General features: G+C 42.5%; 1 protein-coding gene across 1 annotated transcript in view; it reads right to left on the bottom strand.

Moving 5' to 3' along the window:
- The window catches only part of SORCS3 (sortilin related VPS10 domain containing receptor 3), a 582,912-nt gene that overhangs the window by 274,479 nt on the left and 281,763 nt on the right, over nucleotides 1-26,670 (bottom strand). The window lies entirely within an intron of this gene.

Genomic DNA, 26,670 nt, shown 5'->3' with positions numbered 1-26,670 from the left:
TCTGATGTTTGTACTTGTACTTTTAAGTACTGGAAGTTTATTCCCGTGGTCCTCTGTCCCCTGACCTTAGGAGCATCCCACCTCTGCTTCCTCATCTCCCCTCAGTCAATTCTCCATGTCACTCTTCATCACGCTACTGCTCTTACTACTCTTTAGTCATGAAAGAGATCCCACTGTTTCGTTCTTTCTAAACTGTTTTAGTGATGTAATTGATTTAAGTGGTTTCATGACCCTTTTGCTCTAGATGTTTTCCAAAGCACATATCCCCAAAGGCCTTTGGGACAAATATTGATGCTCAGGAAAGTTTGTCCTCCCCAAGCCAAATGGACAGAGTGGTGTAGTGAAAAGGCTTTGGCACCTGAAAGAGCACATTCAAGTATCAACACTTCTGTGTCATACTGTCACCTTGAAAAGCTACTTCACCTCTGGAGGCCTTGGTTTCCTCAACAAGAACTGGGTCTGACAATACAAGAACTGGCTTTCAATGCTTGGCATAGTGTATATTTTTGACAAGTGATAGTTATGGTTACTATCGACCTCTCAGGATTTAAAAGCCCTCCAGTCAGTGCAATTTGACTTCTACTCACAGGACCTCAGCGGCATTGGTCTCACTAAAGGTGTGAGTGATTTTCTAGTATTTAAATCCAATAAACACTGAGATACTCAGACCTAGCTGTCCCTTAGTTAAACACTTAGCAGTCTTTGTTACCACTGACAATTCCACCCTTCTGGAAGCATTTTCTTCCAGGGGCTTCTGTAACACCATACTTCTCTGGTTCTCCTTTCTACCTCTTTTGAATACTCAACTTTCCCTGATTACCCTTATAATATGGCTATTCCTCAACCCTCAGTTTTGACTTTCTTCTCTTTTCGCTCGACACACTGCTCCTCAGTGACCACTTCCACCCTCACTTTTATTTATTTTTTTCGTTACCACCTTTCTGGAGACAACTCGTAAATTAAATGTCAATCTGAGGTCTCCTCTGAGTTTCAGACTTGAAAACTCAGCTGCCTGGTGCCTTCTTCTATTTGGATGTCTCACAACACCTCACACTCAGCATGCCCCAGGCTGTACCTCAGCCAAGCCCTCTTCCCCCCCCCAGGGCTTCCTGGTTCAGTGAGTGTTTCCACCAACCGCCCTAACCCGTGAGAAGCCAAGCGCAACACCATCGCTAACTCCGTTTCTCCATTCACCTCCTATAAGTAATTAGTCTCTAAGCTCTGCGTGTTCTACCTACTCACTAACTCTAAAATCAGATCCGTTCTCTCCCTGCCCATCATGATTGCCTTAGTCCAAAATGTGACCATCTCTGTACTGGATTCCTGTCATTCTCACAGCTTCAACCAGTATCCCCTCCAATTCACTTTGCACACTGTGGCCAGAATTATCTAAAACCATTCAGTGGCTTATCTCTGATCTTCCTATATTCTAAAATTCCTAAAATAGCCTGGTATGATCTGCCCCTTGTGTATGTGTTTGGTTCCATCAGCAACAAACCCCTTTTGACCTTTATCACCCAGCTCCACCCAACTTCTTTGAATTTCCAATCTTTGCCCAGTGACTGAATGAGTTTATTTCCTCTTATAATTTGTCCTGTCTTGGGCTGTACCGCCACCAGTTATTAGGGCTACTGCTACACACAGTCTGCACCATGGGGTCCAAAGTACCGAGTAAAGTAAAAAAAAATTTCCATACCTTATAAAACTATTGAATACTAGGATTTTAAAAATTTACCCATAGTATATATTAGTATTATGAGGTAAGCTTTAAACAAATTCAATGCCTTTAACTGCTAAGATTCATAGTGATTTTCCTCTTTTATTCCTTTATAGCTTCCAAGACAAGCCTACTTTCTTTTTCTTAAATACTTGCTTTGGCTTCATTGAAATAAGTTATTACTAGTTATCAGCAAATTTCTGAGAAATGGGTGCAGTATAGTTTTTTTCTTTTTTTCCATTCATGTGTGAATAATCTAGGGGAAAAGCTCTTAGATGGGTTATTCATAGACAATAACTTTCTCGTCCCTTGGCACTGCGAAGGGTAGGCACTACGGGTAAAAAGCACCCCTGCTGCCCTTGAAAACATCTAAGAGGATGCAGCCATGCTCCTTGCAGAGCCTGCAAGGACAAATATACAGGGGAAGAATGAAGCTATCATAACCACCTTCTCTTGCTTCCTGGCACGTACCGATGAGCTACATAACAGGCAATGAAATCATTTCTCCCCTGGTGCAGAGAAATTAAACTGCTTATTTTATGCAGGTATAAAGAAGCTTCATGCCTATGATTTTAATTAGAAGGTAAGACCAACATCATAAATGAACTTTTATTTTATATACCATGAGTTACAATATACTGAATAAGGGTTACCATCAAATATCTAGTGCAATGTACTCTCTTCGTCCAGCCCTGTTTCTTCCTGCACACACACTACACACTTGCATACACAAACACACTAAGCCGCACAAAGATGAGGCACATGTGTGTGCACATGTACGCTTACACATATATCACTGTGGCACATATACGCATGCACACGTACAGAAATACACTTATATTTAAGGTCTATTGAGATTGTGTGTTGGTTTTAGGGTGCTTTTGTTGGCAAGAGGACATTTTTATTGCAACCTTTCTCTGACATTCTCATCAGAAATCCTTTTTTTTGCATATACTCTGAGAAAACCATAATTCAAAAAGAGTCACGTACCACAATGTTCACTGCAGCACTATTTACAATAGCCAGGACATGGAAGCAACCTAAGTGTCCATCCACAGATGAATGGATAAAGATGTGGCACATATATACAACGGAGTATTAGCCATAAAAAGAAACGAAACTGAGTTATTTGTAGTGAGGTGGATGGACCTAGAGTCTATTGTACAGAGTGAAGTAAGTCAGAAAGAGAAAAACAAATACCATATGCTAACACAGATATATGGAATCTAAAAAAAAAAAAAATGATTCTGAAGAACCTAGGGGCAGGACAGCAATAAAGACGCAGACGTAAAAGACAAATACTGTATGCTAACAGATGTATATGGAATTTAAGAAAAAAAAAATGTCATGAGGAACCTAGGGGTAAGACAGGAATAAAGACGCAGACCTACTACAGAATGGACTTGAGGATATGGGAAGGGGGAAGGGTAAGCTGTGACAAAGCGAGAGAGTGGCATGGACATATATACACTACCAAACGTAAGGTAGATAGCTAGTGGGAAGCAGCCGCATAGCACAGGGGGATCAGCTCGGTGCTTTGTGACCACCTAGAGGAGTGGGATAGGGAGGGTGGGAGGGAGGGAGACGCAAGAGGGAGGGGCTATGGGGATATATGTATATGTATAGCTGATTCACTTTGTTATACAGCAGCAACTAACACAACAATGTAAAGCAATTATACCTCAATAAAGATGTTAAAAAATATCCTTTTATATACTTTGATATCACTGGCAGTGTCTGTATTCAATCCTAGTGTCTGAGAAGAATGGAAGGAGGGACATAGAAACCTACATGTTTTGGATCCTAACCTGTGCCGGGCACTTAACAGGGTATTTTATCGAAACCTGAAACAAATTATGTGACATATCATTACTTGCATTTTACAGGTAAAGAAACTGAGGCTCAGAGGAGGAAAGCAACTTGCCTATTACCTCCTCTGATGGACTCAAATGCCAGCACCTCCTGCCACACACAAACTAACACTAATGCTTTTCTGGACCTTGAAATCTTAGCACTTTGCGCTTTACCAAGGGACAAGGGAATGTCAGAGAAGCAGCTCTTTATTCTTTTTTAAGCAACGCTAAGAAATCCACACACCAAAAGCAGTTTCAAGAAAGCCCCTTTCCTCCTCTAACTCATATCCACCTTTGGCCAAGAGGACATGAAGAATTAATGAATAGGAGACCAAAGGAGAAATAGAATGTTAGCGCTAAAAAAAAAAAAAAGAAAAAGAAAAAGAGGGAACCATAATATTAACATAAATAGAATCAGAAAGCAAAGCCTCAGCAGAACTTAAGCCTCAGGGTAAAATATGTATGTTGTGTATGAATCTACGTAACTACTTCTATAACTACATATACAAAGAAAATCATCCCATGTCCACCAAGATCGTTACTGGGAAGAAGGGATTTCAAAGGTAAATGCCTAAGACGGCAAAGCAGGTAAATTAAGTGAGCAAAGCAGATAAAGCAAAACAAGGAGTGGTAAGAACTATGCCGAGGGGCTTCCCTGGTGGCACAGTGGTTGAGAGTCCGCCTGCCGATGCAGGGGACACGGGTTCGAGCCCTGATCCGAGAGGATCTCGCATGCCGCAGAGCAGCTGGGCCCGTGAGCCATGGCTGCTGAGCCTGCGCATCTGGAGCCTGTGCTCCGCAACGGGAGAGGCCACAACAGTGAGAGGCCTGCGTACCGCCAAAAAAAAAAAAAAAAAAAAAAAAAGAACTAGGCCGACATGGAAAGTATACACCTCTCCTTAAAACGTTTAAAATGAGATTGTTACAAAAAAAGTTTTACTCACATTCAATCTGTCTGTGGACTGAATTTATGAAATAGGAATGTGACTCTTGGCATAGTTATGACAGTTTGATCCTACAGACCCAAAGAAATTACCACCCTTGCCTTTGAATCTTTAATTGCAGGGATATACATATAAAATTTATGGCAATACCTGTTAAGACACCTGTGAATTCTGCATTTATGTGATTTTGCTAATATGAACAGGGAAGGGTTCCCACTGGAGATTTTTTGTTTTGTTTTATTTTGCTTTTGCTTCAGTTTGCTTTGATTCTTTTTCTAGCTTGTCCTGACACAAGATCTGCAGTGGGTGTATGCACGTGCTGGAAGAGGAGAAGGGGGTCTTTCATTTCGGGTTGAACAGAGTTATTAATGCCATAGGCTCTGGGGGAAGGTGTCTTGAGTTCAAATCTTCAGTCTGCTACTTTACGTGTAAACGTGAGGATATTACCCAGTTTTTCCAATCAGTTATCTCACCTATGAAAAAAACAGATAATAATTATCTCTAACTCACAATGCTCTTGAGAGGATTAAATGAGATGAGGATTAAATGAGATAATGATTAAAGAGCTTAGCACAGGGCCTGAATGGCTAAATAAACATGAACCTGGATCTATAATCACCCAGGATAAGAGCACAACTGAAGTCAGAAGTGATGCCAAGCAGGTTGGAGATTTGGGGATTATTTGCCTCCCTCTTGGCTCCCTGAGTTTTGTAGGTAAAAACCAAAGGGATGGGTGGTGGGGGTAAAGGGGGAATGCTGTTCAATGTGTATAAAGCTTCAGGCCTGCAAGATGATCAAGTTCTAGAGATATGCTGTACAACTCTGTGCTTATAGTTAACAATACTGCACTGCGCAATTGGAAGAGTTTGGTAAGAGGGTAGCTCTCATGTTATACATTTTAGTGCCACAATTTTTAAAAAATGTGAAAGGATGAGGGAGAACAAAACTACAATTTACACTTATTTTACATTCCTAGTAACATTTTAAGAAAAACACACTCTATTAGCAAATAGCAACACCGCCAAAATGAACACCAATCAGTAGGTAATCGTCAATTCACTAAATACCATTGCGCTCTGAATGACCACTCTCATCTCTTCAATGGGAGGCTCTGGCCCATGAAGGAATTAAACACACCACTGCCTTAGGGGTAAGAACCTCACACAACCTGTCTCTATGGATTTGGGCATTTATGGTACATGAATTGTCTGTATCTCAGATTAGAGATGGACAAGTTTTAGAGTTTATCAACATACAGATGGTACAATATCTTTTTTTTCTTTCTTTTTTTGGACCAGTAATTCTTTTTGTAGGAAATTCCTGGGAAACTTGAATAATGGTGGCCCCAATTTTAATGGCGGGTTGCAAATTACAAAAGACACAGATGTAAGTCAGGAATCAGGCAAGGCTTTGCTTCAGCAACTTAGATTTTCAAAAGCCTATAAGCTTATTTGTGTCTAAACCAGTCAAACTTAGTATTGAAGATGTCAAAATCCTCCCCAGAAATCTTTCCAGAATGCCCACCTTCCTGCTGCTGGGTGAGTCTTATAATACCCAAATTGTAAAATTAATGAATATGTTACTTTATTCAGTTGCCATGCTCTGTTCCTCCTGTGTGCAATCTATAAAATGGGGTGAAAGCTATAGGTTTCTCAGTCTCTTACTCTGCCAGAATCCCAGAAATGCAAAGGAACCAAATTGTAGTTCAATGCTTTGAAAACAGTCTTTGAATAGGAATAAGTAGATTTCCTCTGAATAGAAAAGCAGAAATGCTATAATTTACTGTATAATTGAGTCCTAATGGGAGACTCTTAGCACAGCTAGTGCTCAGTAAGAAATAACAATAATATCAATACAAGCTCACACAGAATATAAGAGATATTCTTTAGGCTGACCCCTAAACCTACTGACATAATCAATATGTTGTTGAATATTGACTTACACACAAGTAAAGCCTGTTACAGATAAGGGTCTTAATCACAATATAACAATATACCAGTATTCGCTCCCCACCGCCCATCTATCTATTTATCTCTCTACCTAACATCTCCTCTTATATCAGAAGTTATAGCTGGCAAGAAAGGGGGTTGCCCTCAGGGGACATTTAGCAATGTATGGAAACATTGTTTTCTATTGAGTTATAATTAACATACAATATTAGATTACTTTCAGGTGTACAACATGGTGATTTGTATTTTTATACATTTTGACATGATCACTGTAATAAGATCAGATACCATCCTATTACCAAACAAAGTTGTTACAATATTATTGACTACATTCTCTATGTGTACATTACATCCCCCATGACATTTATTTTATAGCTGGAACTTTGTACCTCTGATCCCCTTCACCTATTTCACCCATTCCCCCTCCCTGGAGACATTTTAATTGTCACAACTAGGGTCAGGAAAGAGAGTAACTGGCATCTACTGGGTAGAGGCCAGTGATGCTATTAAATAATTACAATTATTAAATATAAATTAAATTATTAATTAAATTAAATTAAATATAATAAATTATTAAATATAAATTATTTAAATAATTAAATAATTACAGCACTGGACAACAAATAATTATCTAGCCCAAAATGTCGAAAGTGCTGCTACTGAGAAAACTTGTTACAATATTTGTGCGTTTATAAGTATGTGTGTGTGTATATATATATATATATATATATATACACACACACACATATATGTATACACACACATATATCTTATTTTGGGAAAAATTTGTAAACTACATATACATTTTTCAGGTAGAACATCAATTCATGTTTATGTTTATATGCAAGTCCCTTTCACCCATTAGTATTTATACATGCCATTCTCTTCACCAAGATTAGACTCCTCACCTTTCCACTCCAACCCATTTTATTAAGCATATTTCTACTTGTCCTTCAGAACTTAACTCAAGCATCACCAGTAAAGCAACAATCATTGAGGCCAATCAGCAAAAAATATATATAAAAATCCCAAATCAGCAACAACAAAAAACAACTCAATTAAAAAATGATCAAAGGACTTGAATAGATATTTTTCAAAAATATATATATATAATATATATCTGGTGAGGATTTAGGGAAATTGGAACCCTTGTGCATTGTTGATGTGAATTCTAAATGGTGCAGCTGCTATGGAAAACAGTACAGTAGTTCCTCAAAAAAAATGGAATTACATATGATCAAGACTTTTCACTTCTGGATATATGCCGTAAAGAATTGAAAGCAGGATCTCAAAGAGATATTTGTACATCCATGTTCAAAACACCATTATTAACAATAGCCCAAATGTGGAAGCAACCCAAGTGTCCACTGATGGAGGAATAAACAAAATGTGGTATATACATATAATGGAATATTATTCAGTCTTAAAAAGGAAAGGAATTCTGACACATGCTACAACATGGATTAAACGTAAAGACATTATGTTAAGTGAAATAAGCCAAAAGACAAACACTGTATGATTTCTATTAGAGTACCTAGACTAGTCAAATTCATAAAGACAGAAAGTAGAAAAATGGCTGCCAGAAGCTGGGGGAAAACGGAGAATGAGGAGTTGCTGTTTAACAAGCATAGTTTCACCAGATGGAAAGAGCTCTGGAGTCTGGCTGCACAACAATGTGAATGTACTTAACACTACTGAAATGTACATCTAAAAATGGTTAAGGTGGTAAACTACAGTTATGTGTATTTTACCACAATTTTAAAAAAAACGCAGAAAGAAAAATATAAAATTAGATATGAGGGCTTCCCTGGTGGCCCAGTGGTTGAGAGTCCGCCTGCCGATGCAGGGGACACGGGGTCGTGCCCCGGTCTGGGAAGATCCCACATGCCGTGGAGCGGCTGGGCCCGTGAGCCATGGCCGCTGAGCCTGCACGTCTGGAGCCTGTGCTCCGCAATGGGAGAGGCCACAACAGTGAGAGGCCCGTGTACCAGGGGGGAAAAAAAAAATTAGATATGAGATGAGATAAAACAACTTGCTAAGAAAATGTGAAAACTAATCAGACGTATAAACACTAACGGTTATTCAACCATTATTTACAGAGTCCTTACTTTTGCCAGGCTGTACTATAAAGACTAAGATAAGAGCAATAAGCAAACCAAATGAAAAACCCTGCCCTCAGAGAACTTGCATCCTATTGAGGGGAGAACAGACAACACACAAACAAAGAGGTAAAGTATGTAGCTTATCAGATGATGATTTATTTTAGATTAAAATAAATCAGGAAAGGAGGTAGGAAGTACTAAAGGGGAGGGTCTGAAATTTGAGTAGCAGGGTCAGGAAAGGCCTCACTGAGAAGGGGACATTTCAGAAAGGATGTAGGAGTCCACTGAGCTAGGACAGAGCGAAGGAAGTAGAGGGTTGAGCATGGGGGCAGTAGGTGATATGAGCACCCTGGCTTTATCCCAAGGGATGTGGAAAGCATTGGCGGGCTTCGAGCAAGGTGATGTAGGCTATGGCTTGTATTTTGATCCTTTAACTCCAGCTGAATAGAGCATTGTGGGAGGTGGGGGATAGCAGGTAAAGAATCAGAGAGACCAGTAAGAGGCCACTGAAATGATCCAAGTGGGAGAGGCTGATGCTGGAGTGCCGTCTCAGTTACTGAGATGTGGTCCATCTGTGGGGATAAAGGAAAAGTCAAAAAGGTCTGCTTACAGATGTGCTGTAGGGAGTAAGAGAAAGAGAGGGGTCTCATTAGAAAATAAAAAGGTTTGTACCTGTATGTTCATTTCAGTGTTGTTTATCATGATCAAAACTTGGAAATAACTCAAATGGTCAGGTAGGTTTTTGGCCTGAACAAGTGGGAAAACAGAATTGCTTGTTTATGAGACAGGAAAGCTTATGGGAGGAGCAGATTGGGGGCTTTGGAAATGAGGAATATGATTTTGAAAAGGCCAGGTTTCAGGTGCCTAATAGACATCCAGAGGGGCTGATGAGTAGACAGCGGATAGAGTGGACTGGCCTGCAGATAAGAAGTTAGGAGACTTCAGTGTTTGAACAGCATTTAGACATGAATCTGGAGATCACAGAGACAGCAAATGTAGATAAAAGGAGTCTGAGAACTGGGCTCTAGCACACTGTTTAAGGGTCAAAGATATAAGGAAGAACCAGAAATGAAGTGTGAGAAGGAGAAGGAAGACCCAGAGAGTGTGATGTCCTCAAAACTTTGAAACCAAGAAAAGAAAGTGTATCAGGAGAGAGAGTGTCCAACTGTGTCAAATGCAGCTGACAGTGCAGTAAGATGAGTTCTGGAGAACTGACCACTGAATCTAGCAATGTGGAGGATATTGGTGACCATGGCCAAGACAGTGGAGTGAAAAAACATGCAGACAGTCAGTGTTGATGCAAGTACACATTGGCATGACTGTTCTGAAAGCAATGCAGCAAGATGGAACAAGATTCATAAATATTCATACCTTTGACCCTGTAACTTCTCTTCTAGGAATCTGTCCAAGGAAACCATCAGGGACCCAATAAAAGACTTATGCACCTGTGTGTTCATCTCAGCGTTATTTATAACACCAAAACATTGGAAACAAACCAAATAGCTGATAGAATAATTAAATAAAGTAGGCTAAATCCATTCAATGGAATATTATGCAGCTATTAAGTATGAATTCAAATAGTTTTACGACACGTGAAAAATAATCATATGTGGAAGCCGTGCATGAAAAGCAGGCTGAAAACACACGAGGCATAATTTCAAATTTGTTAAAAATTGTTTCTATCTCATGCCCATATTTATGCACAAATGAACAACTTGAAGGAAAAATTCACTCCATGTTAACAGTAGGCATTCCTGTGCAGCAAGATCATGAGTCATTTTCATTTTTTTCTTACACTTTTCTATTTTTCCCCTATTATTCTGCTATTCTGCAATGAGCAGATATTACCTGCTCATAAAAATGAAATGTTTCTCTCTCTCTCACCACACCTACACACACTTTCCCATTAGCCCTTTCGAGAATCCCAACAGGATCATGCTGCCCATTGCCTGCTGGTGGAAAAGCTGAGAAGCTGGACAAGTATCTGTCCACACTGCATGCACTGCTCTGAGTGCAGGACAGGCATGGGTGAAGGCGGGGTAGCTACCGAGGGTACCTCACTGAGAAAGCAGCGAGAGCACCTCCCAGGCCAGGGAGCGTTAGTCTTGACCTCCTCTCTAGCAGGAATCCTGGTTGTCCGCCCCACCCATGCTGTAAACCATCGGGCCTGCCTTGCACTGCATGATGGCTCTCCCCTGGCCCAGCTCTGATCATGATCATGGCATTTCCTCTCCGTAAGAAACTCCAGTACCCTCAGCAGGTCATGAAAACCAAGTCTCGCACCTCAGACACTCCATAAGTGTGCCCCACACTGTGCTCAGGCTTGATCTCTACAACCAAACCATATACCCTAGCCAAGCACTCCTCTAACATTCCTATCTTTGCTAGTGTTCCTCCTTGCCTAGAAAGCCTAGCGTTTTCCCTGGTCCATGCCTTCCTTCCAGGCCCTTTTTAATTCCCTCCCTTCCATGAAGCCTCTCAACTGCTCCAGGGGAACGATCTCTACCTTCCATGAACTCCATTGGCAAATTCGTGATCACACTGAACTATGGCTTCATGTTTAAAATATGTGAAAAGTTATAAACACTTTATATATTTTAACATATTATTTAAACTTTGTTTCACTCGTATTCATCTCACTTTGCCACCTAGATGTTAAGTGTCTTAAAGACAGAGAGTGTCACTGATACCACATCCCCTGGTCTTTGCTGTGCTCAGTGAAGCACATGCTCAATCAATATCTGATGTGTGGCTGAGTGAAGGTCACTCAAGGGTTTCAAAGTCTGCTTGACCAAATGTTCACTGTATTGGATCTGTGGCTTACCAGGGCCCCATCCAGAGAAGCCGGCTCCATCTCAGTAAGAGCAGTCAGCAAACCTTTATGTGGAGCGAGCACTGCCCACTGGCGGTCCAGGTATCACCAGCCCTACCTGTGGTAATTATCACTTAGGGCAGTCTCTCTGTCAATCTAGTTCCTCTTTGTCAAAGTCTAATACAGATAAGTTAATAAACTGATGGCCATGTTATTTTTCTGCAAGATGTTCAACTCCAATATTTTTAAGAAAGCAAGTCTAACCCTGGGAGAGAAGGAAAAAGAAGTCTCATAATTTTTTTAAAAAAACCTGAAATCTATAGGATTGGGTTGGAAGTCATTTTCATTACTTTTGTTGAATTATTCTTAATGTTTTGTTATGGTTTGACGTGAGGGTCTTTGGTTTATTTGTTTGGTCTCTGTCCATCTTAGGAGCACTAAAGAAAGATGCATGTGCTCCTGAGATCGGATGGAGGGTGCTGAGACATAGGTTAGATGGGACGAAGGCGTAGGATTTGGTAACCAGGGGTACTGGGAAAGGTTGTGAGAAATATCAAACTAGCTGAACCAAGATCATCTACGTTATTTGCTGTTTCAAGCGTCCAACTTCCTACTGTGCACATGTGGGACCGCAGTGGAAGCCCAGAGTTAAGAATCGCTGCTCAGAATCCTAAAATCAGAAAGGCAATGACTATATGAAGAGAGAAAGAAAAAATGCTCGCCAGCATGCATATTATCTACCACAAAAGAAACTTAATTTATAAGCATCTTGTTGAAGCTGTGGGGGAGGAAGATCCTGAAAAGATTCTAGCGCACAAGGGATGGGAAACGGAAATTAACTGCACTGTACCCATCATGACTAATTTAAGAATCGCAGATTGTCAGTGATACAGTATTTATTTAGTGTGCTAGCTTTAGTATTTCATTCAGTGAACATTATAAAAAAGAGACAAGGACTTTTATAAGTTCACCTGCTAATCCTATTTTTCCCATTGGATCTTAAATTCTTCATATGAGAAGCCTTCAACCTAGGCAATTTTCAAGGACTTAACCCTACTGGGATTAGCAATTTGGGAACAACTATTCTAGTCAGGAGAGGCAAGACAAGCAATAGGTTATCCCAAGGAAAACAATCAGGGGAGTAGATATGCTTGGAAGTGTCCTGTGTCCCGGCCTAGTTGGAAGAGACCATGCAGTGGAGAGCTTCATTAGCATAGGGAACAAGGTCCCTACGTTCCGGGAACATCTCCTGGCTCAATAAGAATGCTGAGCATGTGAACAGGAGTTAGAGTTAGAGCTCAACTCCTCACTCCCCATCACCGCCCACACTTCCAAGGGGCAGGGATGGGCTCATAGCTAAATGCTGGATGTGATCAACAGGGAGTCAGGCAACTTTCTGAGGCAGCAGCCCCTGGGGCCAACGGACCCCCTAAAAGCCAGGCTGTCCTAACCAGTGGTACCTCACAGTCCTGCACCAGTGCGGGAACCGTCCTAAGGAAAGGAAATGGTGGCACTGAGCCCATTCGGCCAGACCAGAGACATTTAGCTCCCAGAAAGAGTGAAAATGAAAAGGAACCAGACCCTGCAAGGAGCTGGGCAGACCCTTGATCTGTGCTTTCCACCCCCAGCTCAAGACACCTGCTGTGCATCCCTTCACCCTCAGCTGAAGTTAATATCGAGGCCTTCGCGTGGCACTGCATTTTATATTTGGCCAAGTCCTTCCTCAGCTATTTTCCCCTCCATCCTCACTCTGCTCCCTGAGGAAGGCAGAGCTGGCGTTATTACCCACTGTATTAGTTCCCTGTGGCTGGAAACAAATTAGCACAAGCTTAATGGCTTAAAATAACGTGATTTTATTATTTTACAGTTTGGGATCTCAGAGGCCCAAATGGGTCTCACTGGGCTGAAGTCAAGGTGTCAGCAGGGTGGCATTCTTTTCTGGAGGCTCTAGGTGAGAATCCTTGCCTTTGCCAGCTTCTTGAGGCTACCCCCAGCTCCTTGGCTCCAAGCCCCCTTCCATCTTCAAAGCCAGCAATGGCCAGTCCAGTCTTTCTCATATCACATCACTCTGACCCTTCTTCCCTCTTACAAACTGTTGACTAAAAAAAAAGCACAACCTAAAAGTTGAGAATTATGTTTATTTGACAGACTTGCTGAGGACTTAAGCCTGGGAGGCAGCCTCTCAGTTCAGAGGGACAGCTGTGAAAAGGTCAGGGAGGAGCCAGGATGTATAGGAGTTTATGCAACAAAAACCAGGCAGTCCAAACATTAAGAGATTACTGTTAGTTAAAGAAAAAGCAACATGAAAGGACGCTCAAGATCACTAATCATTAGAGAAATGCAAGTCAAAACTACAGTGAGGTATCACCTCACACCAGTCAGAACGGCCATCATCAAAAAATCTACAAACAATAAACGCTGGAGTGGGTGTGGAGAAAAGGGAACCCTCTTGCACTGTTGGTGGGAATATAAATTGATAGAGCCACTCTGGAGAACAGTATGGAGGTTCCTTAAAAACTAAAAATACAACTATCATATGACCCAGCAATCCCACTACTGGGCATACACCCTGAGAAAACCATAATTCAAAAAGAGTTATGTATCACAATGTTCATTGCGGCTCTACTTACAACAGCCAGGACATGGAAGCAACCTAAGTGTCCATTGACAGATGAATGGATAAAGAAGATGTGGCACATATATACAATGGAATACTACTCAGCCATAAAAATGAACAAAACTGGGCCATTTATAGAGATGTGGATAGACCTAGAGACTGTCATACAGAGTGAAGTAAGTCAGAAAGAGAAAAATAAGTACCGTATGCTAACACATATATATGGATTCTAAAAAATAAAAAAAATGTTTCTGAAGAACCTAGGGGCAGGATAGGAATAAAGACACAGACGTACAGAATGAACTTGAGGACACGGGGAGGGGGAAGCGCAAGCTGGGATGAAGTGAGAGCGTTATGAACTTATATATACTACCAAATGTAAAATAGATAGCTAGTGGGAAGCAGCCGCATAGCACAGGGAGATCAGCCGGGTGCTTTGTGACCACCTAGAGGGGTGGGATAGGGAGGGTGGGAGGGAGACGCAAGAGGGAGGAGATATGGGGATACATTTGTATGTATAGCTGGTTCACTTTGTTGTAGAGCAGAAACTAACACATCATTGTAGAGCAATTATACTCCAATAAAGATATTTTAAAAAGAAAAGAAAAGAAAAAACAAACATCTCAAGTAAGTGAATTTAGCACTTTTCTATATATGGGAAGATACAAGAGTCTGGGTTCATTAAAATCATTCACTTGATATGCACCTGAACTACCTAGGGCCAGTATCCTGTTTTTCCCCAGCCTGAATCACCTCAGGGCACACAGTTGGGATTGGCTGCAGTGGCTCGATGACCACACACCCTTTGTTTACTGATGCAGCAGGCAACAGTCTTCGTCCACAGCACTTTTAAGGATGCTTGTGAATACAATGGCCCACCTGGAGAATCCAGAGGGCTCCCCTGGCAATTGTGCTAGGCAGGTGCTCTCTGTAATGATCGCTATCCTGTGCCAGGCAGTTTCCAGACAGGCAGGGGAGAGAAAGCCACAATAAGAGTCAAATATTTTAAGGTCAGAGGATGAACAGCCTTAATTCCACCTAGAACCTGAATTCCCCCTTCACAGATTCCAGGGATTCGGATGTTTCCAGGAAGCCATAAATCTGCCTACCACACCCCATTCCAGAGGCAAGGAAATACGAAGCCCGCACCTGGTGACTTGCCGAGGTCACAGCTGGTCACCAAGGATGAAAACTGGGGCTCAAACTCAGAACTTGACCTTCCAAGTTGAGTGCCCTGCCCTTGCTGTGCTCTGTATTGGTGACACGGTGAAGGCCAGTGAGAGGACACAGCAAGGGAACAACAGAGTCAGTGCAAACACAGGAGCAGAAAAGAATCAAACAGAGCAGGAGAGACTTTTGTCCACCATTCTCCCCCTTTGGTTTCCATCCCTTCAGCTGCAAATTTGACCCCATTCTCCCCAAACAAAAGAGCCCCTGGCAGAATGTTTTTTTTTTCCTTTTGGGTTCTCAGGGGGTTGGTTTGTTTGGCGGTGCTTCCTCTCTTTCCCAACGTGATGCAGGATGGGAGGGGACAGAGAGGTGGCAACTTTGCCAGGGAGGTACTCTCTGTAATGATCCATCATCCTGCACCGGGCGGTCCCCAGACAGGCAGGGGAGAAAAAGCCACAATAACTGTCATAAACGGAGAAGAGGGTCTTCCAGGTAACAACGTAATGAGGAGCCCCAGCTGCCATAGTCAGGGAGAGTGGGAAGAGGCAGGAGAGGAAAGACTGAAAGGGAGAGAGATGCAAGTGCCCAAAGGTTGCAGTTTTATATTATGTGTGTGTTTGTGTTTCTCTCCCCAAAAGCACCACACACACTCTCACAAACTTTGTGTTGTTGTTAAAGATGGAGCAGCGCATTTGTCAAAAAGGTCCACTGTCACCTTCGATTCCAAAGCTCGCAAAGGATCCACCCCTATGGTGATTTAGATTAATCGCTTCTCATTAAGAGCCAATAAACAAACTACACGGAGAGAGCTCCTCTCAGCCACAGCCCACCGTTGTGGTGTGTGAGTGCCGAGAGGGAGAGCAGAGGCATACCAGAGAGGTGTCAAATGTAATTTATAGGTTTTTAAGATCTAATCATTCTCTATGATATTAGATTAAATGACAGTCTGTATTAAAGAGGAAATTACATTTCAGCTTGCTTTCTTCGCTTTTCCCCACTTTCCTAGCTAGGGTTTTCAAAGAGCTCTAATCCCACAGCCAAGGGCCAGAAAACGCCCTTGACAATATACTTGAATAGGATCAGCCCAAGGACTTCCCTGCACCCAGAAGTCTGTCCAGAGAAGCGGGACTGAAACTGTGCACCTCAGGTGGGACTTGAACCCACGTGCCAGGACTCAAACCCAGCCAGAACTCAGGTTGGCACTTGAACCCACGATCTTTTCATTGAGATCACACACCTGGTCTCAGGACTTAATGAAGCTCAGGTTCTTTATGTTTCACTGCAGAAAGAATTCAGTGAGAGACAAAAGTGATAGGTAAGAAGTGGATTTATTTAGAGAGAAACACACTCCACAGACAGAGTGTGGGCCATCTCAGAAGGCAAAAGGCCCTGATACGGTGGTTAGTTTTTATGGGCTGGGTAATTTCACAGGCTAATGATTATTCCAATTATTTTGGGGAAGGGGGTGGAGATTTCCAGGAATTGGGCCACTGCCCACTTTTCGGCTTTTTATGGTCAGCCTCGGAACTGTCATGGCGCTGGTGGGTGAGTTACTTAGCTTATGCTGATGTATTACAATGAGCGTATAATGGTGCCCAAGGTCCACTGGAAATCAACTCTTCCACCATCTTGGATATAGTTGGTTCTAACTAGTTTTTGTCATGTTCTATAGCTATGTCATTCTTTTAAAAGTTGTGCCCTGCCCCTTTCCCTCCTGTTTCAGGACCCGAGATAAATGGGAATATTCTCTTAGCTGAGCCCCCTCCATCCAGGAGCCCCACGAAACTGGCTCCCCTCACTCCCACCAGAGCTGCGCCATCTTACCCTCTGACGACCCTCACCACAGCTCCAGAGTATTTCTTTCTGTGTTTGTGGTGGTAGAGAGATCCCTTACAGAATCCCATCACATTGAGATCTGGAATCAAACATCCCTTGATTTTTCATTTAGTCATTCGGTCATGTGGCCAATCATTCGCTCACATTCTAGGATGGGCATGGGAGAAACAGGGTAAGACAAGATTCAAATCCCAACTCCATTTATTAGCTCATTTATTAGTTCCTTGACTTCAAAGCTTCAGTTTTTGCTCCACTGTGAAATCCAAAAGGAACACACCGCCCCACCACCATTAGAGGAGAAAGTAAGAAAGAGAACTATTGTTTGGAAACTTCTGACGCACGTTGGCAAACTCAAATGTTGGGGCTTTTCTTTCCCTTCTGCTCCCCACAGGGCTGAGAACAGTTATTCTCAATTAAGATGGTGACAAACACAGAGGATCAGTTTGAAGAAGGAGGCGAGTCACTCAGATTGCAGAGCTGAGATGTGGGAAGTAAAAAACATGTAAAGATTGATATCCACTGTTGTAGAAGGATGTATCTGGTCCCTAAAGCACAGGAAAGGAGCAGCGGGTCAGTCATCCAGTATCGTGCATGCTTGGGAAACACAATGTCAGATTACAGAGAACAGACTCCTTAGCCTGGAGGTCACAGTCTCTCACTCACTGGTTCCAGCAGAACTTTCCAACCCCATGTCCTCAGGGCGCCTAAACTCTTAAAAAGAGTCACCCAGTTCACTCTTCCTCAAACATCTTACTTTGCCACCTCCAAGCCACTGCTAATCCCATTCTTCTTCCTGGAAAGCTCTTTTTACACTCTATACACCTAAACCCTATCTGTCCTTTAAGGCCAAACCCAACATCCTCTAAGAAAGCTCCGTGGATTCCTCCCTTTTCCCTCTGCAGTGCTTTTTAGAGCGATAACTACCTGCTTAAATTACAGTAAAACTGTAAGCTCTTTCACGGCAGGGAGAGTTCCCCCATCTTTTTATCCCCACACCCCCAAAGTCCGAGTGTCTTTCAGAGGGAGTTCAAAAGACCAACTGCTTGCTCTATGCCACCTGCCTTTGTGAACTCAGCCTGAAGGAGCAACTGCTGCATCCCCGCAGGACCACTGGATGTGGGAAAGGAGTCACGGCAGAGCCTCTAAATGGTTCCTAAGGCTTCTGATCACAAGGGGCACTGGTCACCTCTGCTCTCACTGCATTCATTGGCCAAAGCAAGTCATATGGCCACGCCTGCTCCCGCTAATGTGAGTTATAGAATTCCCCCAGGCGGAGAACCCCAGGGGCAGGGTGGGGGGCAAGGAATATCTTGTACAAATAATACACCTGAATTCCACTCGCAGGTATATGCTCAAACAAATCCAAAACAAACACTCAAACAGATACATGTACATTCATGTTCACAGCGGCACTATTCACAGAATGTAGCCAAAACATGTGGAAACAGTCCAAACATTCATCTGCAGCTGAATGGATAAGCCAGTTCTGGGACACATACATGGAACATTACACAGCCATAAAAAGGAACGAAGTACTGATAATATGCCACAATTGGATGAACCTCAAAGACATTATGCTAAGTGAAAGAAGCTGGTCACAAAAGGTCACATATTGCATAAGTCCATTTATATGAAACTTCCAGAACAGGCCAGTCCATAGAAATAGGCAAGTTGGTGGTTTCCAGGGTCTGGGTAGGGAGGAACAGGAAGTGACAATTTAATGGTTACAGGGTTCTTGGGGGTGATGAAATGTGTCGGAACTAGAGTGAGGTGGTGGCTGTATAATATGGTAAATGTATTCAATGTCACTGAATTATTCACTTTAAAATGGTTACTTTTATGTTATGTGAATTTCACCTCACTAAAAAGAGCTATGGCCAGCACTGGCTGCTCCAGCCTCCCCCGGCCATGCCAAGAAAAACTAGGATGACAGTACTAAGCGGAAGATACTGGTAAGCGCAAAACGGACTCCCACCTGGCTTGTAAAGTGACCAGTCTAATCAACTCCTCTGCTTCATGAAAATTAATAACTATACAGTTGGTCTAAACAGGTCCCACAGACCACTGCCATCAGGGAAGCCTGAACAGCTCTACTAACCTAACAGCCCCCTACTGGCTCATGCGTCTTGGCACTGGTCTATTTTCTTCCCAGTGATGTCCGACTCCAACTCAGGCTGGAGAACCTACATAAAGAACCCACATGACCTGCTGATGGAAGGGGCAGTTCCCGGCAGATGACCCCTCCCAGGAACAAATCCCATTCTAATTGCCTCAAGCCTCCTCTTCCTATTCCTTAAAAATTAACATTACCAACAGGTTTAATGAACAAGCAGAGGCCCCTCATGCCCAAGCGCCATGCTTGAAGGCTCTCATCTCAAAGGGCGGTGTGTACAGGGGCTTCACACAGCTTCACGAGGCGTGTGTTATAAAACCGCCTCACCTATACGGCCTTCATATACCAGGGCAGTCCGTTCAATTCAGTCCCATAAAACCCTAGCAATATTTAAGCGTTAAAGGTGACTTTCACTATGATATTTATTATTGGGTAATGAAAAATGGGACGGATAGCCTGCAAACCTCCAGGCAATGGACTGAACCACGTCTCTTCTAAGATTTTAATAATAGGATCACCGTATTTCCTGGAAATAACACAAATCCCCAGAGTCCCTTTCGAGATTCTCTCTCGGCAGCATGAATTTTCTTGACAGTTTTTTGTGTTTGTTTGTTTTTTGTTTCGTAGAGACCAAATCCCGTTATCAGTCAGAGGAAACTCAGTTAGTTACATATCTGGATCTGCCTCTTCCATCAGACTGGACGTTTTTAGGACAATCTTGCCCTTCCCATATGACCAACAGTTCCCTATGACTCTTGGTCTCCCCTTGTTGTAGACACTCCTACAGAACGCAATATAAAGCGCTATCCGAATACAGCGGGAATTCACTCCATGTCACCTTTCCCAACTCTGGACCCTCTTGGGTCCTACGTCCTATTGCTATTATACCAGCTAGTATGCTTACTGCCATCTATTGCTCCGTACGTGTGTGTCCTCAGCAGACTGTGACATCTCTGAGAACAGTGACTGTATCTGACTTCTCTTTCTTTTCCCCGGCATTCAGCACAGTATCTGGTACACTGCAGATGTTAACAGATGTGTCTGTGTGAAATGATAGTTAACTAACTCCGAGAAAACTATTATAGAGCAGAATCATCCATCACAACTCTCTCAATATACAGGTGAGGGCACGTGAGAGATTCAGCGATCTTCTCAAAATCCCACAGTTATCAATGATATAATTGTTAGCCAAGAGTGGCACCTTGGATAAGACCATCTGAATGCTCTGAAATGCCTGTTAAACTCTGCATCTTCCTAGGTCCCACTGCAGACATACCGAATTGGGGATTTCTGACTCAGAGAGCAGAGCCCTGAATCGGCCTTAGGACGAGCACCGACATTATTCTAATGTACGCACATGGGTCAGCACCTCACCTTCAGAGTGTTTACAGCAAGAAAAACTATTTTTCTCCAGTTCCTTGCAGAACAGAAGTAAACTGCTACTGCCTGATAGCCCTCCATCAAGGAGGTGGCCATGGAGAGTCTGAAGAACTCGCGTGAAGTAAAATGGAGCGTGAAATGCAGGTGCAGCCTTCACACGACGGGTCAGTGTCCCTGTACTCGATGGGAAATCAAGGGCTGCAGGAGAGAAGGATGTGGCCCCAGGGACAGAACAATCATAGCAAGGGAATCAGGACAACATTTGTTAATATCCTTCTCTGACTAGCCTTTAATCCCCACTACTCTGTCAGAGGTGAGGTCCCCAAACAGCCGTTTCGTAACTTCGCTAACTTCACACTAAGCTCCTAAAAGGTGTGTGTCTTTCCCCCGAAAGAGTCTACATTTTAGGCTTTCTAAACACCACCTATTTACAGAGTTGGAAAGAAATCAGCACCAACTGTGGAGCAATGAGCTGCTGCTTTCAGGGTGTACATTTAGTTTCTGGAATAGAAATGAGCAGGAATTAGCCATCCTCTCGCCTCATTAATAGGCGAGAGTTGCCATCCCTACTAGTTTACAACATGTTAACACAACCCGAGCTATCCCGTGGTCGTCGTGCCTAGCTTAAGGTGACGTCAAAGGGAAACAAGTAAGTATTTGGTGTCACTGTGTGTATGCATTTAGGCTACAGAGGCAAGCATGTGGGGACGGAAACTTGAATCTGATCAGAATGGAGTAAGCACAGCTCTCAACTTAGTCCCAAGGTAAAACACGAGAGGACCTTCAGTCTTTGTTCCTGCCTCACGGTTTAATGCATACGCCAAGGATCGTGGACATCTAGACTAGGCCAATTTAAGACTAAGGGGAGAAAAGGTATAGCTCAGAGCAGTGCATTTCACACGTGAATATGCTCATGGATCACCGAAGACCTTATTAAAATACAGATCCTGGTCTAACAGGTGTGGCGAGGGGTGTGAGATTCTGCACTTCTAACAGGCTCCTAAATTAAGCCAATGCTTCTGGGTCTACAGCCCACACCTTGACTAGCAAGGACTTAGAGGAAGTAAGTATTCTGAGAAACAGCTGACGTAGTGCTGTCACCTGAAGGGCCTGTGGAACCGTAGACTGCTGCCCCCTCTACCACCACGGTGTGTGACTCTGGAATTCTGGGGTGGGTCTGGGAATCTGCATCTCTAACAAGTTCTCAAGTGATGCCGATGATATGGTTCAGGAACCACACTTGAGAACCACTGGCGCAGCAGAAGAACACTGGACACGGAATCAAGCAGAAATGACTTCAAATCTCACTGTGGGGCTCACCTGCTCTGCTCTCTGAACCTGGTGTAAAAGCAGATAATAACTAATATCTATGGGTTGGTTCACTGGTTTGGGTGGGAGTTAAATGAAATGACGTACATAAAATATTTAGCCTAGTTTGTCAGGCCCTCGACAATGGACAATTGTGAACTTCCTTCCTATTGTCAAGATTAGCCAGAAGGAAGAATGGCTGAATTATAAGAATATCCTGGAATGTGGCTTCACGATATAAGGCATCACATCAAAAGCCAGCTTTGCCCAGAAGTCAAGATAATCATGAATCTGGGTATTGTGTCCGTTTTGCTTTGCCCACATCTGATCTTCCAGCTCTGACGTGTAGACTGCTAGGTAAAACTGATCGATCAGTTATTTGTTTAATTGAGTCTCACACCATGCAAGGCAGTGTGAAAGGTGCCTCTGAGACTGGGAATTGAGCAATATGGTTTCTACTGTCAAGAAATTTATCATCTTGCAGAGGACATTCAGTCCTAAGTAGTGTGAACTTGGCCTGTTATACGCGAGGCATTTCATAGGGAACATGCAAGACAGAATATAAATACAGTAAGCAGCATTAGTGAAGAGTAAGAAGGAAATTATCTGTAAATAGTAAAGATAACCAGAAAATGGAAATACTGCTGGTGCCCACTACAGATGCCCAAAGGACTCTGTATAGGAATAACTATTCCTCTATAGACTACAAGGTCGAAAATGTCGGCTTTCTTCAAAAACACATTCAATTTCAGATACTCCTGTTACACAATCACTTTGCTGAAATCATTTATATTTAAGACCCAGCCTTTTAGTTACGAGATCACTGAGAGAACAGTATTTACATATAAGTCTGTGGATTTCAACTTTACATAAGAATCACCTGGAAATCTTGGTAGACCATTCACACCCCATGCTACATGCTCTGGAGATGCTGATTCTGGAGTTCTGAAGTAAGAACATAAACCTCCCAAGCCCCCTTTTCTTCCAAGACAGCACTTCTCCAGTCTGAGCTGAAGGAAAATATTGTTTTTCCCCAAGCATTGAAACTAGCCCTTCTATTCCAAATGGAAGTTTCCAGCAGGTTTTCTCCAAAACCAATTTATAAAACATTTTTGTAACTAAACCAGATCTATAAAAACGGCTTTAAAATCATAATCACAATCATAATAGCTAATATTCCTTGCCAAGCTGTATGCTAAGAATTTTTTTCATGGGTCCTTCATTTAACCTGCACAAGGACTCTATGAGTTAACACTCTATTAACCAGTTTTCAGAGAAAGGTCCAGCAAGGTAAAGACACATACAAGGTCATACAGCTAGGAGGTACCACTGTAGGAACAAAAATCTGATATTTCTAACCCCCAAACTTACTATTGAATACTACGCTAAAATTAGCATTTTGGCTGGGGGGCGGTCAAAAAAGGCAATAGGCAGTATCTCATTGGCTGTGGGTAGTGATCACACATGGCTTCATTTCAGAAGGTGACATTTTGAAAATGACCTTGAATGGGGTAGAAGGTTGATAGGAAATAGAGCAGAAGAGTGTTGCAAAGAGGGGCACAAAGGTGTAAAGGTGGGGAAACTCAGAGGAGTCCTGGTTTCTCTACTCTGCTTACTGTTACGCTTTATTTGCTCCACCTTCACCTTCTCTCTTATTGCCCTGGCTTCAACCTCTGCATCTTAGATTGATGCTTTCTGTGACTTAACCTGACACCTGTACAGGTGGGCTCACGCAGCTTAAACAAAACCTGCACACAAACTAAACTTGTGTATACATTGGGAGTTTGGAATTGACATATACACACTACTATATATAAAATAGATAACCGATAAGGACCTACTGTACAGCACAGGGAACTCTGCTCAATATTCTGTAATAACCTAAATGGGAAAAGAATTTGAAAAGGAATAGATATATGTATAACTGAATCACTTTGCTGTATGCCTGAAATTAACACATTATAAATCAACTATTAGTCCAATATAAAATTAAAATTAAAAAAAAACAAATTAAACATGTAAATCGAATCTTATTCCTCCACTGACTCATTACCATTTCACTTCAAATTGATAATTCAATGTGCAGTTTAAAGTTTCTCTCTTTTAGGTTCTCCACCAAGTAGCTAATGATCTGTGAATGAACAGTGAAATACACCAAGGCACTGACCAGTAAGTTCACTATTTGCTCCACCCCTCCCTCCTCCATACACAGGATCTCAAAGCCCACCTATTTTACAATTTGAAATATTTATACTGTGGGTTTTCTTAAAGGGAACACAAATTTAAGCATGCACTTGTTTCTACTCAAAAAGCCGCAATGAACAAAGACCCAAAACCTAGACCAGGCCAGACGACTACTTTAAGGTTCTCTTTATTATATATGTATGTGGAAGGAAAATAGAATATATTAATGGAAGGTAGCAAGAAGTTCCAAGAGACAGCATCACATTTCCTGAGAAGTAGAAGTGTAAGTCATACTTAACTTCGTTTCTTAATACTCTATACTTTGAACCCCTAAGAGAATGCCTATTCTGTTAAAATGTTTCACTTTCTTACTGGGAAAAATAATTCAGCTCATCTATCATTTTCCTGAACTGCCAATTCCAACTAAAAGCCTGACTTCCCAGGCTTGAACTACTTTCCAAACTATTTTTCTTTTCCTCTGGCATGTAAGCAAAAAAGCTCCTTCTACCATCCGTGTCTCCCCACTGACACCCAAACACAAACATAGTGTCTGTGGAAAACACCGCAATTTAAAGGCAAAGCGAACACTGCAATTTTTAATAAAGCCAACTCTCAATTTTCTGCCTCTGGAGTGGGGCAGGGATTATGTATGCTCAAGGAACATATTGATATTTTAAACATGGAAGAAAAAAAAAAAACTTGGCTTCTACTGTTAAAGCTTCGTTATTCATACTATGGAGAAGACCTGGAACGGTGGATAATCCCAAATGGTAACTAATCAAAGCATTTATTTTTTCTTTCTATCCTGGATGGTGGTCTTTTCTGCAACAAATTAGCTTGAATGAGCTTTGGCTACTGTTAGCATGGATTTGCCTTCCTTGACAAAGTAAGTGATATTTAGTGGGTGGCTGGGAGGAATGAGGGTGGTGGCAAATGGGACAGGGAGAAGAGTGGCCTATAATTAAATACTTTGCATAGAGACACAACTATGAATAATCAACGCTAGGATAATGGAGCTGTCTATCCCATTTGTTAACTCCTAAGAGGCAAATCTGATTTTCATTCACTTCCTGTGTGTTCTTCCAATCGAGGTTTCTTTCATTAAAAGATCCTTCCTTTGGACCCAGGAGGCATGTCAGGATCAAAGAAAAGGAAGACACTGATAGATATCGAAGTGGAAAGTCAATAACATGAGGGCAGGGCTATATTTAGGGTTTTAACTACTGTGTCCCACCCCCACCCCCACCCCCGCCTGACACCCTGAAGGTGCTGTGAAGTGAATGAATCCATATGTCAACCCTGTTCCCAGCTGTACCACTTCTCTCATGAGAATTTCCTCATTCCATTCCACTGACCTCCACACTGCCGCCCTTGCCCAGTTCTCTAGAATCACCTCCATACCCACCCAGCCTCTACACCTTTCATGCCCAACTGGATGCCATGTGATATCTAAGTCTGGCTTCCCAGATCCTTGATGTTGATTTCTTTGTCTTGTGTGAGGCACCCACATAACAATTTATTGGTAATGACCCACTGATTGGGTAAAGCCCTGATTTCTGGGTTTTGCAGGCTGTCCTTTATGACCTCTACCAGCAAAGCAGAACCCTGGGGATGGACTTAAAAGGCTGAGGGGGAACACAGCTAAACCCTGGGGAGGTAAGCAGGACCCAGAGGCACTCAAGACAGGGCCAGGCAGAGGTCAGTATCCTGAACTGGTCAGAGAGGTGGACAAGGTACACTTGGGAAAAGCACGCAGCTTAATTATGTGTTATTTGTTCCTTAAGGCCAAGCCCATTCTCAGTCCTGCTGGGAGTTCTCTATAAGGAGTTCTTTCAACATTCTCACTCATTTTTACAATGACAAAAATAGCTCTGGTGTCCAGACAAAAGCAGTTTTGTTTTTTGAATACTTATGCCCAAGGTCTTTAAAGACCGTAAAAGGCAGTGCTGGGTCAGGACACGGGTCTTGGTGAGCAAGCAAATGGAGAAGACAAACTCTCTGAGTTGATGGGATTGATGTGTTACCGCACAGGTCAGCCTCACTGTCCATAAAAGGACAGCAGCACCTCTGTTCTAGATCCTTTGGGCTTCTGGAATCGCTGAGCCTCCCTCGAGAGGAGAGAGAATGAAGCTCTTCTCTCTAAATCCCAGCGTTTGCTGAGCCTTCCTCAGTCCCAGTAGAGTACCATTCTAAATGGCACCAGTCCTTTCTAACACCCACAGAGAAGGGAAAAATTTCCCCAGTCTGCATAAACTACAGCAGGCATGGACCTTACTGCTGGTCTCTGCCAGAGAACCTTTATTTTTCAAAGTGCACCTGTCTCCAACAGCCCTTCCTTGGTCAACCACATTCTCCCTCCGGGCAGGGGAACTCTATATGTGAGCAAAAGAAAAAGTGATGTAAAGAGAAAAGCAAATACCGTATGCTAACACATATATATGGAATCTAAAAAAAAAAAAAAAAAAAAAAGATTCTGAAGAACCTAGGGGCAGGACAGGAATACAGACTCAGACGTAGAGAATGGACTTGAGGACACGGGGTGGGGGAAGGGTAAGCTGGGACGAAGTGAGAGAGTGGCATGGACATGTATACACTAGCAAATGTAAAACAGCTAGCTAGTGGGAAGCAGCCGCATAGCACAGGGAGATCAGCTCGGTGCTTTGTGACTACCTAGAGGGGTGGGAT

Source organism: Lagenorhynchus albirostris, chromosome 16, assembly GCF_949774975.1.
Source record: "Lagenorhynchus albirostris chromosome 16, mLagAlb1.1, whole genome shotgun sequence".
NCBI classification, from domain to species: Eukaryota; Metazoa; Chordata; class Mammalia; order Artiodactyla; family Delphinidae; genus Lagenorhynchus; species Lagenorhynchus albirostris.
This window is presented reverse-complemented; position numbering and strand designations above follow the sequence as displayed.